The sequence below is a fragment of the Malurus melanocephalus genome, unplaced genomic scaffold, assembly GCF_030028575.1.
Source record: "Malurus melanocephalus ecotype Western Australia unplaced genomic scaffold, MMel_1.1 scaffold_196, whole genome shotgun sequence".
NCBI classification, from domain to species: domain Eukaryota; kingdom Metazoa; phylum Chordata; class Aves; order Passeriformes; family Maluridae; genus Malurus; species Malurus melanocephalus.
Window position 1 is genome coordinate 428,223 of NW_026623428.1, and position 18,563 is coordinate 446,785.

The following is an 18,563-nucleotide window of genomic DNA, read 5'->3' on the forward strand; positions in this document are numbered from 1 at the left end:
GCTCTTCTAGGGGCTAAGGATTAATTAAGGCATTTAAATTCCATTTGAACCCACTTATGTTCATAGGGTGGCAATTAGTTTAATGTTGATTTGCATGACACGATTCCCCCTAAATGGGAAATACTTTAAATTACTGAGATATCGATTTCTCTTGTGCTTGTAATTCTGTAAACTGAGTTTTCTGACCTTGCCTATAAGCACAGTAGCTTTGAAAGGGAAATCCTATTAATAAAACTAAATATTTTTCTGTGGGAACCGGGGAATCATCCACTCAGTTCCATGGCAAGTACCTGTACCAGCTTTCCAAAATTGAAGCACCACTTCCATGTAAAGTTTTAAGCACTTCCAGTTCACTTTAATTTGCAAAATGGTGGAGAAAGGTTTTATGGCTGCAAGAAGCTCAGATTTGCAGAAGTTAAAATACAGAGCAAGGTGTTGGGAGGTTTTTAGCCACACACCCACTAATCACAGGTGGTTGGTTGCTCTCCCTGGCTGGCAYTGCTGAAACCCAGGACACTGTGAGAGGRAACAGGGAATCTYCCTGCYTTCCACCGATTTTGGATGAGACCCTGTCTGATTGTGCTTACAGAGTGAGGTCTCAATGATTTTTATTGTTACTTCAGTTGTGCTGCAAGCAAACAGCACAGTATTCTTGAACAGTGAATTGGTMTTATTCACATTATCTGTATATCAGATGAGTGGGAGGAATTAAGGGATTCCTTTACAGGGCAGTTGTTCGTTTATCCACTGATTTTGTTTCTAGAAAATTTGAAATGCATTATGTATGGGRTTCTCCATTATTGCCCTTCCATTTATGTAACCTTAAAACTTTCCAAAMCATCCCATTTTATGAAAAAGAATTTGCCATACAGTGCTTAAACTTTTGTTTACAGCTCAAAACTTCTTATGCTTTTTAAATAAAACTACTTGGCTAAAATTCCTCTTTCAGAATTTTAGAATCTAATATTTATTAGAGAAATTATTCTGTGAGTATAGTGAAACACTGTTCACAGAATAAACTCACCAATTATTTTAAATCCATGTTTTCAAGCTCACATCTTGGTAGGAAGCACAYGTAACAGTTTATATCATACAGACTTAGATGAACAGTTCTACTTTTGCAGTGAGAGGTTGGTAGAGTTCTGCTGGTTAAAACACTTAGGGATTAATCCACAGCCCACTRAAATGTGGAAAGGTTCCCACCGATTTTAACAGGTTTTGGATCTGGCCCTTGAACRGTCTAAAAATGACTTCTGCAGAGCTGGAAAGCCAGGGAGTTCCTAAAGTAGATCATGTTACTAGTTCTGGCACATAAAATCGCTGCAGACTTTTTATGAAAACTGTAAGTCAGCGCACGCRTTTCGCTGGGWGAGCTGTGCATAGCTCCCATTCTTSTGTGCCCCACAATTTCTGAATCGTCATTCAAAGAGATACTCGGGCACGGGGAGCACACCTACAAATTAACGAGGACAGCACATTCCAGAAATGCAGCACAATAATACCCCCGTTTTTTTTTAAACTAAAACGTAATCACAGCAAATCTTCATGTAGCTGCTATTTTACAAGCTGAAGTTCCTTTGCAATTAACACTCTTTTATGCTTGGAAAAAAGTGAGAACCCAGAGTAAAGTGTCCAATCTGAGCAACAGCAGCAAAGCACAAAATGCACTCCCTCTCCAGCCTGYTCCTCAAATTTTCATTGGGGTTTACTGCAGAATGAAATCCCCCGAATAAACCTCACCAACTTAATCAACCCACCCATTCATCAGGAAACCATATATGTATTGGAAGTGTAACAAAAACTTGTTCACCACAGGTAGGAAATGCAAAGTATTTCTCAAGTAAGTCAAATAAATATATGAAAGGATATTGCTGTCAAATACCAGCTGAGGTTGAGTAAATTAAATTTGTATTTGTTTCTTCAATGCTGTACTTGGTACAAGTCACTGAACCTCTAAAACAGAAATAAAGTTTGGTAACGTACATTGGGCCTGAATTCAGCTGAAATAAATGTCCTATGAGCTTGGCACCTCTGTCAGTCCTTTAGATACCAGTCAATGAAAACAACAGAAGGATGTGAATATATAAAAGTGTAGTAGCCCACAAATACTTGTTCAGATTGTTTTTGCTTTGGATAAAGACACCTGCCTGATTAGTACTTTTTACCTCCAATCCTTTCCTCTCAGCAGTGATTTGCAGAAACAAGCTGGAGAGGGTGGGTAAACACAAAGGGGTTAAAGGGGAAACTGTTTAATAACAGTAGTAAAATGCAGGCTATTTTTGACATCTGGGTTAATGTCCATTATGCTCCATATGCTTTCCAAATGTTTGCAACAAGCACCCAGATACAAAAACAGATACCCATTCACGTAGGCTTAAATTGCCCTGTGCTAACCTGTTACACATGGTACCTACATAAAAGGSCAGCAACTGATATGGTAATTAGCGAGTCAGAAAGAGAGGGAATGGACACTTTATGGCAGGGAATTGGTATCTGACCCAATGTTAGTAGAGAAGGATATCGTTAATGAAAACCTGGTAAGGCTATTTCTGCTCCCTGAGCTGTGACAAGGCCTCTGTGCCAGAATGTGACATCCTTTAAAAAGCTGTCAGGAGGAATTCCTCAGTTTCCTTCTCCAGACTCATTCATCATTACTGCGATCAGAGCACCAACAAATGATGGGAAGTTATTTCATTTTCTGGAAATAAGTAACTAGACTGAAAWAAGGCTATAACTCATAAAGACTTTCTCAAGTGATGTCCTGGGATTTGCYTGTGCCTCTAACAACATAATGTAAATTATATGAAGGGAAAAAAATGCATTCTCATTTTTTACCTTTTTCTGTGCAAAACCATGAAAAGAATGACTCCATTAACTAAGACAAAGCCGTGACATGGACCACTCTAAATTCTGTTCCTGCCACCAGCTTATTGTGGGACTAAGGAAAAAGTCAGATCATTTTGCTGTGCCTAACTTACTCTTTGCCACAGCAGGAATAACATCAGGCTCCTCACAGGAATTTGCAAGGCTTAATGTTTGTAATGTTCCTTAAGAGTCTTGGATGAGTGCTAAGTATTATTATTTTTCAGTTCCTGCATTTGATTAAAACTGAAATAACATAGTAAAAATTAAATTAATATATTAAATTTCAAGTAAAGAGCAAGCATGTGGTTTGCAGAGCTACTTGTAACACTTTTAATACCAACACACATTACAGAGTAGGTGATTCCCCAGGTCTGTACTGACATGTACCATGTGGGCACAACTTCACAACTGAAAGCCCCCCAGAAGTTTGATTCAGCCAAAAATCTGTTCGTGGCTTCTGTGTGAGCCCAGAGCTGGGGCCAGAGGGAGCMCTGTGGGCTGCTTTCCCTGCCCCTGGAGTACAAACACGATCAGATATTTGCCCAGATATTTGCAGAACAGGGTACGCAGATCTGCCGCAGCGCTCGGCGCTGTCGCTCCCTCAGCACAGGATGTGACAGTGGCATSATACCACTCTTTGAACCTCCCTGTCATTACAGCCCCAACTATAAATACCACTCTTGCTACTTCCTTCTGGCCTAACTCWGGAGGGAAGAATGAAAACCCACCTCTCACTTTCTAAAGAATCCAGTAACCTGTTAAAGCCTGTTGTATCGACGTGAAAATCTCYAGTGAGGAGGGCCAAGAAGAAAAATAATTAGGAACTAAATTTGTACCCAACCTACGTAGAAAATTTTCAATGCTGAGATGCCAAAGACACCTAAGACACTTGTTGAGCAGAGTGAAAAGGTAAAATCTAGTTTAAATTTATAGCATTCCTTCAGTGTCCCTCTAGGAGTTTGGCTTTTTGCCAGTGTTCCTTGTTAAAAATTTGTTAAACGTGTTTGGCATTAATGCAAACACAAAGTGCTCATTTGTTACAAATTCTATTGGAATGCATTCATTTAAGGCAATGAAGTAGTTACCAGAAAAGAAAAAATGTTCATTAAGTACATTTTAAAAATACAATGATGTATGCGGTGCATAACTATGGCGCCCCAGTGGCTATATAAATATCTGACAGAATAACCACAAGTTGTGTTTGGTTTGAAATTGGAATCTCTTAAACATAACCGATAGAACAAAAACTGGTTTTGTTTGTTGTCAAAACTGATGTTAGTCTTTCTTGTTTAGATCTAGTTATAATAACCAAAGTTTTGCCATACGGGTTTTTTACATCTCAAATCAATAAAGCCCACGGGTTAAATAATGCCCAAGGAAGTTTCTTCACTCGAAAGGTAAGTGCAGCACTGCACATTATCTGGAGAACACTGGACACAGAAAGTAAACACCCTGCTTGGAGGAGAACAAATTTTAGTCATTCTTAAAAACTCCACTTAAGGAAATGTTACCTGGGAGATCTGCAACTGTCTGGCAACATTCAGGTTCACCTTGGCATAAGGTGTCCTGCTGTAGTCCTTGCAGAAAAGAAAGCACTCAGACCTAGTTTAAAAAATCCCAATAACAAATCCCTCTTTTGTAATAATGTGAAATATCCCTGGTAATGATAAMTCTTGATTTTGGATTAGCAGCTCTGAGGTCTCTTTCTTAGATGTTAGGAAATTTCTATCAATGTATCTTAGCTACAYTGTAAAACCAAAACCATTTTCTTTTTCCAATGGTTTATAACTACTTATAAAAAAGTTTAAAAATTATAAATGCATGAGTAAAACATATTCAAAAGAAAGATCCAGAAAATGTGTGATTTAATTAAATATTGAGAGGTTCACAAAAAACCACCAGCATAAAAAGTTATTTATAAAGACAGAATTAACTTTGCTCCAATTCTGGCAAAGAAATTATTTATCCCATTTGTTGCTATTTATGTTTTAAATTCATTACACAGTAAACTTCAGAAGGATCTGCAGCTGGTGGTAGAATCACTGCACGAATGTGATGAACTTTCCATATTGCTATAATGCCAGAATTGTTAATCTTAGTTAGGGATAAAAGCAGATACCATTGGGATGAATAAAATCAAATGGATTCAAGCCCTCTAGAGAGCAAGAGTCCTTGAAAACTACTGTACAATTATATCATAAAATTAGATGAAGTTTATGAACCTTGAGAGTATTTGGACAAGGATGCCTTCTCTACTGGGAATGTTTATAAATCAAAATTAGACAAGTGCTATATGAGCTAAAAAACAGATTTTTTTTTCCTTGTAACGTTTTTCTTTTCACAGAACAAGTCTATTCCAAATCAAAGCTCTTCGGAAATATGAGAAAACTCAGAACATATCCTTCAATCTGTCACTTTGACAGTGAATTAAAAAGAGGGTTATAGGGAATGTTRAGGATGGCTTCAGAGCAGGACTCTTCCGTGTGCTGAAGATGATGGAAGAGTTTCCATCGAGACCCGGGAGGCGGCCGTGACTCAGCAGCGCAGGGCACGGGGCTCTTTGTCAGGACATTTATGACTTCCTAAAGATGGAGCACACCGAGACCATTACTGCTGCTGTTGTTGTTCTTTAAATCGAACCCAAGTGACAAGAAAAGACGAATTCCTGRGGTTTAGTGCCCCAAACAATAACGCTCCCAACGTGATCCCGAAAGCCGTCAATAGCAGAGACCACTGGACGAAATTGGAAGGTRCCTTTTCCATCCTGGCTGAATGTGGAATGCTATTTATTCTCGTGCGCGGGACTAATTAGGGGCCTTTTTTTTTTTGTTTTTTTTTGAAGATCAAGGTTTTGGCGATCCGTGCTGCCTAATAACACGGTGTGCCTGCCCGCCACCTGGCCCGGCGCGGCTCGCCCGGCACCGCCTCGGGCCACGGCAAGTGCGGGCAGGAAACGCCGCGTTAACCCGCGCTCTGCCGGCCCCGAGCCGGCCCCGACACCGAGCACAGCCCCTGTGGCGGTGCCAGGGTGCYGCCGAGCCTGTCACTGCCATAAAGCTGTCACCCACACCGTGCCCTGCCTGCGGACGCACTCGGAGCGCAGCCGGCAGCGAACCCGCGCAGCGCCGAGCGCACACCGCGCCTGTGCCGGGACAAGAAGTGGTTAAATAAACGCTGTGTCAAGCCCCCAATCTAATAAGTCATCTTATTAGGAAGTTGTGATGCCCTGTTTGCCCTCGCCTGTGGCTTGTCTGCTCCACTGAAAGGGCTCCTGCTGGGACCTTTGTGGCATTATACGAGGYAGAGAGGGCTGCTGCAATATATGAGCCTTGGTTTGGAGCAGCCGAAACAGCGGGAGAACTAAGCTGCAAAGAATTAAACATGTAACAACTTTGTAAAAGCACAGACAGTGATTGAGGTTGGCCYTTTTGCTGTTGACACATTCTGGCCCCTGTAGGTTGTGGTCACTAAGCCCATTAGAGCTGCAGTGTGGCAACATCTAGTTCAGCAAGTTCAATGTGTTTCTGTTTTATTTCTAAATACTGGACGCGAGCTGGCAGCGATAGGAGAGCGGAATATGGCACCAGAAATATGTCATAAACACAGTCGTCATTGTCAGGGATGTGAAATTACTTTTCAAACTATTTCTTTTTGGCAGATGGAAAGTGGGTGTATTTTTTGCACTTTGTTAACTGAAATGTAATTGCGACTTGCTGCATGTTTTGTTTAATTAAAAAAAAAACAACAAAAAAACAGAGAAAGGAAACCTCAAGATGCTGCTTTCTCTTAAAATTTTCACTGGAGAGAGAAATCTTTGTTGTTAGAAATTCACTGCTAAATGAAACCAGAAAAAAAAAAAAATGAACCCAACAAAATCTCAGCTGGGATATGTTTCATTTATGAGCATCCACTTATTTAAATTAACACTCCCCACTGTATTTTTTTTCCTTTCTCTAAGACAAAACATATATTAAAAATTCAGATTTTRAAAACCAGGTCGTGAAATGGATAAGAAAGATTAATTAAATAAATAAAAGGAGACATTACAGACATAATGAGGGGTAGATTTCAGTTCTAAACCCCAATATACAGAAGATTATCCCTTCCCTGTGGACCACACTTTTTCAGGGGACAGTGCGAGGTTTCTATCGCACATTGAGGAGGATGCTCGAGGTCCCTCAGCTCTGAGGGCTCYGTCTGCATTTCCAAACTCTATTGTGGTGCCAGGTTTGCTGAGTCCCTGCAGGTCCATGAGTGCCAAGAGCTGCCAGGCTGTGGGTCCGGAGCAGAGGATGAGCTGCCTGAGCACTCCACATCTCAAACATTTGTTTGTCTCTCTCTGTTCCGTGCTGCCCCTGCCCTCCATCCCAGATGAGCCAAAGCTGATGTCAGAGGTTAAATGTGCAGGGAGGGATAAGGACAGGTCACAGCTGAAGGAGGGGAGGGTTTGGCAATCTTTTGTTCTTTCTGTCCACAGCTAAGCCATTTCCCTGTTTTTTCCAGGGGTTTTTGCTCAGGCTGGGTCGCCTYTGGGTACCCCAAGCTCCTGCAGCACAGCCGAGGGCTCCCTGAGCTCCAATTTACTGACCCACAGAAAGGACTGGCCACTCCTTCTGGAGGGACAAAAATGATGGCAGGGGCAAAGCACATTCTTTATTTGGCCACCAGCAATGAAGGAACGTTTCTTTTCCGCTTTTAAGAGTTTGCCTGAGGCAAGCAAGGTCAGAGCTGTGGTTTTTTGCTCTGAGGGAGATTTCTAGAATTTGTAGGAGGGTTTGTTTCTTTTTTTTTTTTTTTCCTGCCACCTTYTGAAATTTGCAGATAGTTTGGGACTAGAAGGAAATTCTTAAAATCTCCTACATATTTGTCTGGTTGTAGGGAGTATGATTTGGGTTTCACCTCGTGCATCCTACCAGAGCCAGTCAATATTTAATAGCTAAAATTGGCTGGCTGTTGTGCTTGGACAACTCCAGCTACTGTGGCTGCTACCACACTGTTGTTAGAAGCATATTGGTTACTAGATGTTGTACCAGAGTAAATACTAATAAATTTGGTGGTTGTGGAGAGGAAGTTGAATCCAAAAGCATTCCAGCCAGTGAGGAGGCACAGAAGGACTGTGCTCCTTCTTTTGATGTACCMAAAGGTTGAATGGAGCTGGGAGGAAGGGAGGTGATGAGTGCAGGTTTGAGGTGCTGTATGTGTGTGCCTATTCCTGCCCTCAGGAAAAGGGTGGATTCTTGGTCAGGAGGACAAATCTTAGAAGTGCTGGACACGAGCACGGTGTCCTYCAGGCTCATGACTCCGGCAGGTTAGTGAAAGTTTGCTGAGGTTATTTTTCTCCTTAACCAAGCAATAATAACAAATTTAATAAAGGCGCATTGAATGGCTTGTGCCTTCTTTCCCAATCACCTCAGACTGCTTATCTTCTAAAGCTGAGAACAAACTAAAAAGCTTCAGGGTATCTCTCTGTGGATCTGAATATTTGGACCAGCAGCTGTATGTCTCCACCTATACTCCATAATTTAGATAAACCATTAACATGCCATTTTATTAGTTGCTTTCTGCTAATTAATAACTCAGYACTCACTGAAGTCATCCTATCAGTTGTATCAAAATACTGATTGTCCTGTGGAAGGCACTGTGAGGACTGCTTATTGTATAAATAATAACAATATAAAAGAAATCAATATTCCAAAGTATAGCCAGAGTTCTATTGTATACAAAAAACCCCTGTTTTACAGTACATGAGAGATGCTCTCACCTTCTTCCCCTCCAAATGCTCCTCAATGTATTTTTTTATTTTACGTGGCTCATGATATGAAACTGYTCATAAAAATGGGGTCTGATGATTACAGCTGCATCTTTTAATGTTAAGAAGAAAGAGACACAACTAAGGCAAGTGTCAGTAGGTTTGGTCTATTTGAAGACCAGTGCTGGATCCATTTAAAACCCTTCTGCCTGCAGAAGCATTACAATGACTGTGTGTGGCACTGGGAACAGGACCATACACGCTCGACAGCTCTTATTTTTTAAATACCCATCCAAGTAACACGCAGCATTTTGAAATCTAACTTGTGTGGTCTAATTATGCAATAATTTTTATAATTTAGGCCCCAATATTATGAGCTTCTCCACAATTATGGCTCTGCCCACGCAGTTCTCAGTGCACGATAGGGAAGACTTAGGGGCCAGCTCTTTTAAACATACAAGTATATGTTTTAATTTTTTAATTTTTACTCTGAGACTTAAAAATTCCTTTAATATTAAGAGAAGGCTTAAGAGTCGATCCTGAAAGGGACCTTAGAGGCTCTCATTTAACTAAGGGCACACAAATAATATTCCATGCACACTGAAGACCCACACTTATCAGCATTCCAATGATAATGAGTATTACATAAAGGGAAACAATAAAATAGCAATAAACAAGTGTTTAAGCAAGATTTTGCTCCCTCCCWATCTTCAAACACCACCTTCATAATGACTGTAGACACAAAAACATGCATGTGTGTAAGAGTTGGAGAGATCAGAGGCTTTGATTGCAAGAATTCCAAAGATACTCAGACCATCCATGCAAGTTTCAAATGACAGGTAAACATATACAACTAAAAATATGAGCCCCATTATGAAATCATACAAAACAACACTGATGACACTTTTAACTTGATGCTTTTATAAAAAATATTGATGCATTGCAATTAAACTGTTCAGCAAAACAAGAAGTTAATGAACAAGAATAATCACATTTCGTTAGCTACAATTTACACGGAGAAATACTTTCTTTTCCCTAGAGAACACCTATTTCTCTATGCCCATTTTCTTTCTCCTTTCAATCTCCCACTCCACACAGACCTTTTCTGATTTCTCTTTCTATTTTTCTACTTGCTTAAACTTTGTTAATCCCCACTTTTTATTTTATTTTTATTTTTAAATTCCATTCTCTGCAGCAGAGCTCTCACCACCCTTTCAGGCTCTGTTGCCATCCACTGTGGCCTTGGACAGCAGCTGGAGATGGTGTGACACCATCACCCTCTACTCTACCTGCACCTTGCAGCTCTGGAACAAGATGAAACACGAGAAGAGTAGTTCACAAAAAGCATTTTTGAGGACAACAATTTCCTAATTAGAAACCACAAAACAAACCCAGAAGACACTCTTGATGTGTGTGCATGAATGTGTCAACCCCACTGAGGCAAAGGTAAAGCCCAGAGTGGAACCTAATGAATGGAAAKAACTTGGAAAATAAGAATAATGGTGGCAGCACAAACTTTATYCTCCATCAATTTTAGAGAGAGCAACAACTAAATTGGTACTTAAAAAATCCTCCCCACTGAAACAAYTACAGGACAAGATAGTTTTAGGGTTTTTTACTTTGTTTTTACCAACTCTTCAATTCAAGAATGTAAAAATTTGCCAACACATCCTAATTTCTCATTAAGTACTCTAAATGCAAACAAAATTATCTAGCCCATTTAATTCTAATTTTTTRGATCTATATTTTTTCTCACACTTGCAAATCTTGCCTCATTTTCTCTAGGAATTTAAAGAAGTAATACAGGTCACCATGCTAGGTACACCTCTACATTCACATTTTTAAGGTTTGGACATGAGACTCAGTGGCCTGTGCTGTATAAACAACATTGGATTTGGAAAAAAATATGGTGAGAAATTCAGCAAAAAAAGCACAGCTGGATCATTATTTCGTATTTGAATGCAGCATGTTGTGTTATGAAAATGTGAGGATTAAGTCAAAGAATGTAGTTGCACTGCATTTTTTAATGAGAAAGCCTTGTTTTTACTAATATTTCCAGAGATCAAATCAASCTTTTTATTAATCCAAGCTACTTGTTTTTTTAAACAAGCCTTTTTTTTTAGAATATACCCTAACTGTAATTTATCAATTCTTCTATCATCAAAAGTTATTGTTTAAGCCAGWTCTTTTTGCAGAGCTCAACAGTTAATCATGCAAAAACAAAATGAAACAAAATGAAAAGAAAACAAACTCATTTTCTCAGGCAAGTCACGTGTTCACAAACAGGGGAAGTAAAAAAGGAGCAGTAAAAGGAAGAGSATCACCTGTGTCCTTTGCAGATTTTTTTTCCAATAGAATGTTTTGGGATCTCTCATTTCATTAAATGAAATCTTATTTTTAATTCCCCAGGCTATGCACCTTCCACCATCAGGCATTACCATGATAATGATCACAAAATGCTTTGTAGGCTCACTGAAAATGCAGCTTGTTCCAATGACAATATCCAATTAATATGTCTTCCAAATTTCCAAGTGTGAATCAGGAACAACCCACACCTTGCCCTGTCCCTGTGCAGAAGGAAAGGGGGAATGAACCCTCCAGGCTCCCTGCACTGCTCAGGGCTCCTGCTAAACCCAGAACATGGCATTTGATGATCCTCAGGAGGCCAATACCATCCCCAAAGCACTTAGCACAGTTCCAGTTTCATTCCTCCTCGTGGTCTCTGCAGCTGGCACAGCAAGCATGGCCAGCAGCTCTGTGAYATTCGAGTCAGGATTGCCTGTTCTATCCAGAACCAATGTCAGCTCATTCCAGAGTCTGCATTGCAGGAAAAATTACCACTCTGATCTGCCTTCAGATTATCACTGATTTCAGAGATTTATCATCTTTCTGTTTCTTTCCCAAACTGAAGAGTTAYATTGCAATAGCTTCTCTTTACATAGAAATTATTTWAAAAAAAATCCTTCTGTTTTTTAACTTTGCTTTATTCTCTGTTCTTTCTCAGTGGCTTGCCAGAAATGAATGGAATAGCAAAAATGTGAGCAAGCCTTGAACAAGTGCAGGGGTTAAAAACAGCTTTGTGTTTAAAAAAAAAWTTGTTATCCAAGTATTTAATATATTGTTTCCCTTTTTTATAACTGCTGCAAATAAAGCCAAGTTTTTGGAGGACTATGCACAAGAATTCCAACATCATCCTGAAGAATAATAGCTAATATTATATCCTGATATTTAGTATGCAGTCTTGGGGCCTGGGATTGCTTTCCTTCCATATGCTTCATTTTACATTTATCCAAAGGAAATTTCATCTGCCCAGTCCCTCAAGTCACTGCAACCTAGATTTCCAATTTTCAGAATTCCTTCAGTCCTGCGGAAGAACAAAAYAGATTTCCAAACCATTTTGTGGGAAACTACCATATTAAATATAACCGTTTTCTCAAAAGAATGAGCTGAAACGTGCAGGGCAGCTGGGATGGAGGGAAGGCCACAGACACAGCTCTGTCCYGTGCTAATTCAACAAAGTGCCAATCCATGCTTGTGGAATCCTTTGCTGCTGTGGCTGACACAGTGTCAGCATTTTCCAGCMACTGTCAGCCTGTACTGGGACCCTTTAAAACAGCTGAAATAAAAGAGCTCTTTCTGCATATTTATGCCATCCTGCTCCGAGCACTTCCTGCTGGCCCCAGTAAATCTCTGCTAAATTTCAATCGACCCTCCTGGTGTTCCAGCTGTTAGATAAACTTCCAAGGGTATTTTTGTGACAGGTACAAACCTAGACAGGAAATCTCAAGAAGAAATCCTAAATTAATTATATGTCAACATTCAAGCCACAAGAAGGAGCAATTGTCATAAATTTTTGAAAGTTAGAATCCAATTTTAGTTGTAAGTGCAAGAAARTTCACTGACTCAGTTGTGAGTCAGGGCCAATAAAAGAATCTATTTCATATTCTTCAGCAGTTCACTGTGGCTAAACATAGAARGGAAGAGGCTAAGAACAGTGAGCTGTTATGTTGAAATCAAACAAAAAACTGAGATGCAAACTAGCAACAAATTGAAGATTTACAATTTATAATTCAGCCTTCCCTAACCGTATCCCACCTTTTGGAAAAGGTGGCTTTGTGCTCCAGCCTGGCAGGGGCCCAACCCAAACCCATCTGCCTAAAGACAAAAGGGAGAGTTTTGAGACACCTGCTGTTGTGTCTGAACAGAGATGTGGCAGGGGTGGGGAGAGAGGGAGAAAAATCCATGAGGCTTTGCAGGCTGTGCTGCTGGATGTGGCACAATGAGAGATGCTCGTGGTGCTGATCCTGGCACCAGGTCTGTGCCAGGCTCGGGCAAACAGCTCAGGGTGCTCCCCAAACCCCACAGACACCGCTCAGCGCTGCACCCTGGACACAGGGAAGAACCCACTGCTCCAGGGGAAACCCAGCAAGGAGATTCAGCCACCTTCCTTAGAGGAAGGAGAAAGGGAGGAGGCAGAGGAGCTGCTTTGCAGCAGGARGAGTGTCAGGGCAGAGGGAGAGTGGGATATTCAGGCAGGGAAGAAGAGATCGCACACCGTGGGCTGAGCGTTCTCTCCATAAACAATGTCCTGTACACATTGCAGGTAACATTCCCCTGCTTCACTGACTGCTTGCCCTTCCCAGACTCTATCAGGATCCACCCAAACACAGAGCCTTCCAAATTATTTCAATGGAGATCCATCAAATAGTCCCAGGAAGCAAACACTCAAAACCCCATCTGCAGCCAAAACGGAGCCCACAGCACAAACACAAATACATCAGAAACCCAGCAAGGAACCAGCAGAAACACACTGCACTTAGCTGGCCACCTTGATTCTGTGTCTCTGAAATACCGTGGATAAATAACTTCTTATGTCACCCTGGGAGAAAAGGAATGTATGATATGGCTATGAAACCACCTGGATTTTTTTATATATAAAAAGTGTTTTCACTGCTTATGGAAAGCCAGACATGTAAATTACACTGCCCTTAGCAGGAAAAAACATGTGCCAAAGACCATGCCTAGGAGCAGAACTGGGGAAGAATGGGGGTATGGTCATGCCAGCTTTGCAATGTTTTCTTTTACAAGCCTGTTTTACTGCTGAGAGGGGGGAGACCACTGTTATTTCTTCCTCAGAAAGCTGTKCTCACAGGATTTGACTATTGGTCATGAAAATCTTATAAGGTCARACAATCATGCAAGATTTTAATGAATTGGAAGTTTAAAAGTGTTCCCAAGATTTTGGTTATGTCCATTTCTAAGATGGAAAGYAATCCCCTTAACAATGTGCATAGCCCAGGAAACAAGAACTGAATAAAAGCAAATGTGGAGATATGAACTCAGTTCCCTTGAAAGTTTGCACAAATTTATTATCAAATGATTTCTCTACTTTTAGCCTCTCCACATGGACAGAAACAGCTGGCACCACCAGCAAAAGTACCCCTGCACATTCAGTGCTGATGGCAGTAAACAGGCTTGGCCTGTTCCCTTGCTGCAGATTGAGTGAAGATCATTCTGCAAGAGCAAGGAGACACAGCCACAGCACCCTGTGCCATTAGAGGTCCCTTGGAGGCCGATTGTTAGCACTGGAACATGAGCACTCTGGGTATTTATCACAATGTGGACACTAGAGTGGCTTGAAGTAGTTTCACTTCCTCTTAAATGATAATAAATTGGCAGCGTGAGTGTTGACTGCCTGAAATGCAACTTCATTGCTTCAGAGGTTAATGGAGCAACCTCTCTCTGTTGATCTTCCTGTCACCATTGGCTACAAAAGACTCTCTGACACAGTGCAGTTTTCAGGAGAGGCACAAGTACAACAGAGATTAAGCACATCAAAAAGAACACTGTCCCACTCCATTATGTACTGCAAAGCTGGTGCGCAGCAAATCGCAGCGGCCAGCACTGTCATCTGCCTGGTCTGAAAATGGAATCAGCAAAAAAAGAGGGGATGATGCTGTATTACTGGGACAAACACCTTTCCATCTTAAAAAAAGGGAAAAAAAAAAAAAAAAAAAAAAAAAAAAAGAAAAAGAAAAAAAAAAGACAAAATAAAGGGGAGAAAAGGAAAAAAGATAAAGAAGAAAAGCAAAGAAAGGAGGAGAGGAGAGGAAAAGAAAACTAAAAATAAGAGGAAAAAGAGAATACTTTAATTATGATGTACATATTGGAGCCACGGACATTGAGCTATTTTGCATTAGTTCTATAGAATTCCTCTTGTATTTCTTCCAGGAAGCTACACAGTGAATTAGCCAAACTACKATTCTTTTGAAGGCTGGATTCACGATTTTTGCAGGAGATGAAAACTGACAGGAATAGAGTAGGAGGTGGCCATGAGATTCAAAGAGGATTACATTTAATGCTGGCTAAGTGAATAACCCTCTGAATGAAAATGTATTCATTTAGGGAAATGTGCCTCTTCTTGTTCCAGGTTGCTGCCCTGAAATGCCTGGCAGGCGTGTTAACTTTCAATAATTCATAACTCCTGTTGATCACTGACAACACAATGGATGTGCCCCTCGCAATTCTGAGCAGAGAACATTGCCCAAGGAAGCTGAACATTCTGTTCATCCTACACACAAACCATTGGAAGGCACTTCCCAGAAGGCAGGTTACTCCYGTCCTGCCAGCAGCACCTACGGCGTCAGGAGCACAAACCCAAACTCACGAGACAGCCAGGTCGGTTTTCTTTTTGTGAGCATGTACATGGAATAAAATGGCTCATTGGAAATGTTACGTTTTGGTCAATATTGCTGATTARAAGATGGAAAAAGTACCTAAAAGTGCATCAGCCGTGCAATTAGAGCAGTGTAAATGCATGCACATATCCAGTAATTACATGGGCAGTTGTGCAAACCACTCAGGGCTGTCTCCACCCTCCACCTTCCAGCCCCACAGGTGCTTGGGATGGGACTGACAACACCTCTGCAGCAAATACAGCAAATTCCTGTTGGACTCTTATCTTTTGGAGGCCTCAGTTAGAAGTGAACACTTTTGAGGATGAGACCCATCAACCTGAATGAAAGCATCAATTTCCTACACACACACAGGGGCAGCTWCTTGGACTTCTTATTAGAAGGCAACATTGATAACAAGGAGTGTCTGCTGATAGCATCAGGGAGGAGGAACCTACTGGAAATCACAGAAGATGAGGAAGATTGGGATTTCTTGCTGGAGAAGCAAACGGGGGGTGAGATTCCAGGACCAAACTCTTCTGAATGCCAGAGGAAGAGTGCCTTCCCAGCCTGGGATCTAAATGTTGTGAACAAGACAGGAGTTCAGGGTTCAGCTCTGATTGTGTCAGTGGCTCCTTTTGGGACCTCRGGCAATTTGCTTAATCCCTATGTATCAAGATTTTTTCAACTGTAAAAACCAAAATAGCTGCTACTAAACCTGGAGAAGTCCTTTTCAACCTATAAATCAAAGCAGAACATAAATTCTACACTTTCTTCTGAACTACTACACCATTTTCAGTTTCTTTAGGTTGAGAAACATATACAGTGTTATCTGAATTCAGGCTGATTAGGAACCATGACTTAACTATTTATGCTTTTAAAATGTAAATGCTTTACTTTCAAAAAGTAACAAGATCCAAAAATTAGGTCCACCAGTTTGAAGCCAGATGTAAATCGAATGATTTACGTCAGAATTACACACCCCATCCCTGGAAGTGTTTAAGGCCAGGTTGGACTGGTTTAGTGGGAGATGTCCTTGCCCATGGCAGGAAATGGATGAATTTTAAGGTCCCTTCTGACCCAAACCGTTCTATGATTCAAAGAGAAAAATTGGAAGTTCAGTGCCATGAGGGCTCCATGACTGTTAGAGCTGAGAGCATCTCTCCCACAAATACAGCAAAATCAAACCAGAGGTTTGAGATGACAGCACTGCAGATCCTAAAAGTTACCATTTATAACACCTGAAAAAGACATCGTCCTTCTGGAAARAGTTTGAGAAATTACTAATATTCATTGAATATGAGAGTGAAAGACAACCCTTAAACATGGGAAAGCTCCAGCTCTGCATGYACAGAACACCAGCTGCAGCAATATACACTTCAAAGCCACGTTGCTGCAGACAGAATCAGCCACAGCTTTCTTTGTAGACTTTCCTTTGAAGAAAGAACTTTATGGGTAAGTGGGTGCATAACCACTCACAGCTACACAAAGTTGTTCATCCTTATACCAAAATGCTTCATTTTTGCTCCAGTCAAAAACAGCAGCTAAGGAGTGGCTGGTCTACAGGTTAAGAAAATATTTTTGAATATCAGTGAGAATTTAACTCCAGCTTTTCTTCAACGGCCATAAACTTTTCTGTACTTATTTTTTATATCTCTAAATCACGTTCAGCTCTACTGAAAGGCTGCTGCAATGCCAGTATACAATATAATGCACTRGTAATATAATGTTCAAAATTGCATAATTACATCCTGTATCACAATGAATTTATTACCGTGGATAAATTTATATAAAAGCWCTTGAACAACCCAGAGGAAGAAAAAGCCTATTAAGCATTTCAGAATCTATTTGGGACCACCAACTTAAAAAACAAATGTGACCTTGGACAAAGGTAAGATTTAAGAAATAAGAAACTCGTATCAGAAACCCCAACAAAACAGAAAGACTTCTATTTTCTGAAATTATTACTGWTATCAGGTGTCAGCTTTTAGTGATKTTGTGTGTGGTTACAGATTYTTTATCCCCMACACTGGAGCACACCAGGGCAGTTTTATCTGAGATGGAGCAGTTGCATCACTGGAGTTAAAGCAACATCCTGAACTGCAGCAGTAACTGAGTATGGACAGTTTAKAAAACAACTACTCTTAACTGCATTTTAATGTTGTGCATGGTTTCAAAAAAAGTCTATCACAGGCAAAATAATTCTAAATATTTTAAACATTTCGCAGCAAGGAAATATTCTGGATCTTTAGAATAGATTCGGACTTTGCATTCYGGACTTTTTTTTCTAAAAGTCTTTTATTTTTTTTCTTAATTAGAATTTTTAACAACCAAGGGCAGAAAACTTAGAGGAAAATCTGTCCCAATGTATTTTTCAATGAGAGGCAGACTTTAGAAGGATTTTCTTTGTAGAAAAGCAACACTTTTTTGATCTTTATCTCCATTTGCATGGTAGAAGCATTCAAAGGAGTGAAGTATTACAGTCATTAGTAAGTAAAAGAGATATCAAGTGTACTAAACTCCAAGATTATCCATCAGAAATGAAACAAAACAAAGACCCTACAAGTATCAGATAGGCTCTTTTTCTGCTGGCTGAAATCTTTCATATGGTATATAATGCTGGCAAAACAGAATTTTTCTATTCACCTTTTCCCTATTGAAAAGCAATGCTCTCTTTATCTAACCTTTTCTAAACCACCATTGAAAATTGTATTTTCTGACTCAAACAAAACATTGTTTTTCTTTCTGCCTCATATGGCTAATAATAAAGWCTTGAGGTAAATCTCCCTACAGCTGCTTTCAGTTCATTTTAAGTCAATGAAACCTATATAATCCTGTAATACAGTCAATTGTTTCTTTTCCACTAGGCCTGAAGGGCTGCAAGCTTAGAAAGGGAAGAATTACTGTTTTGCTTTTAAGCACCTATTAATATTTTGCCCCTCCAGCAGTTCTTTTTTTCCCCTTTGAAGCCTTTTTCCCACTAAATTAATGTTTAACAATTAAATCAAGCTGAAGGAGATCTTAAAAGATCTAGACAATTACTGATTGGGTAGAAGAACAGGCCTTTAATTTAAATGGGAAACATCTCTGAAATGGTGGTATGAGACCCCACAACTAATTACATAATTTTCTGCATCTGAGAAAACACGAGCTGAGAGAATACAAATAGAGACACACATGGAATACCAGACAGAAAAGCTGGAACTCCAACATCTACCTATCATCTTTGAGAACAGAGCAACTTGCAGAAAAACAAGCTTTGAGCTACTAGATAG

General features: G+C 40.2%; 1 protein-coding gene across 1 annotated transcript in view; it reads right to left on the bottom strand.

Moving 5' to 3' along the window:
* The window catches only part of ERC2 (ELKS/RAB6-interacting/CAST family member 2), a 369,196-nt gene that overhangs the window by 1,589 nt on the left and 349,044 nt on the right, over nt 1-18,563 (bottom strand). The window lies entirely within an intron of this gene.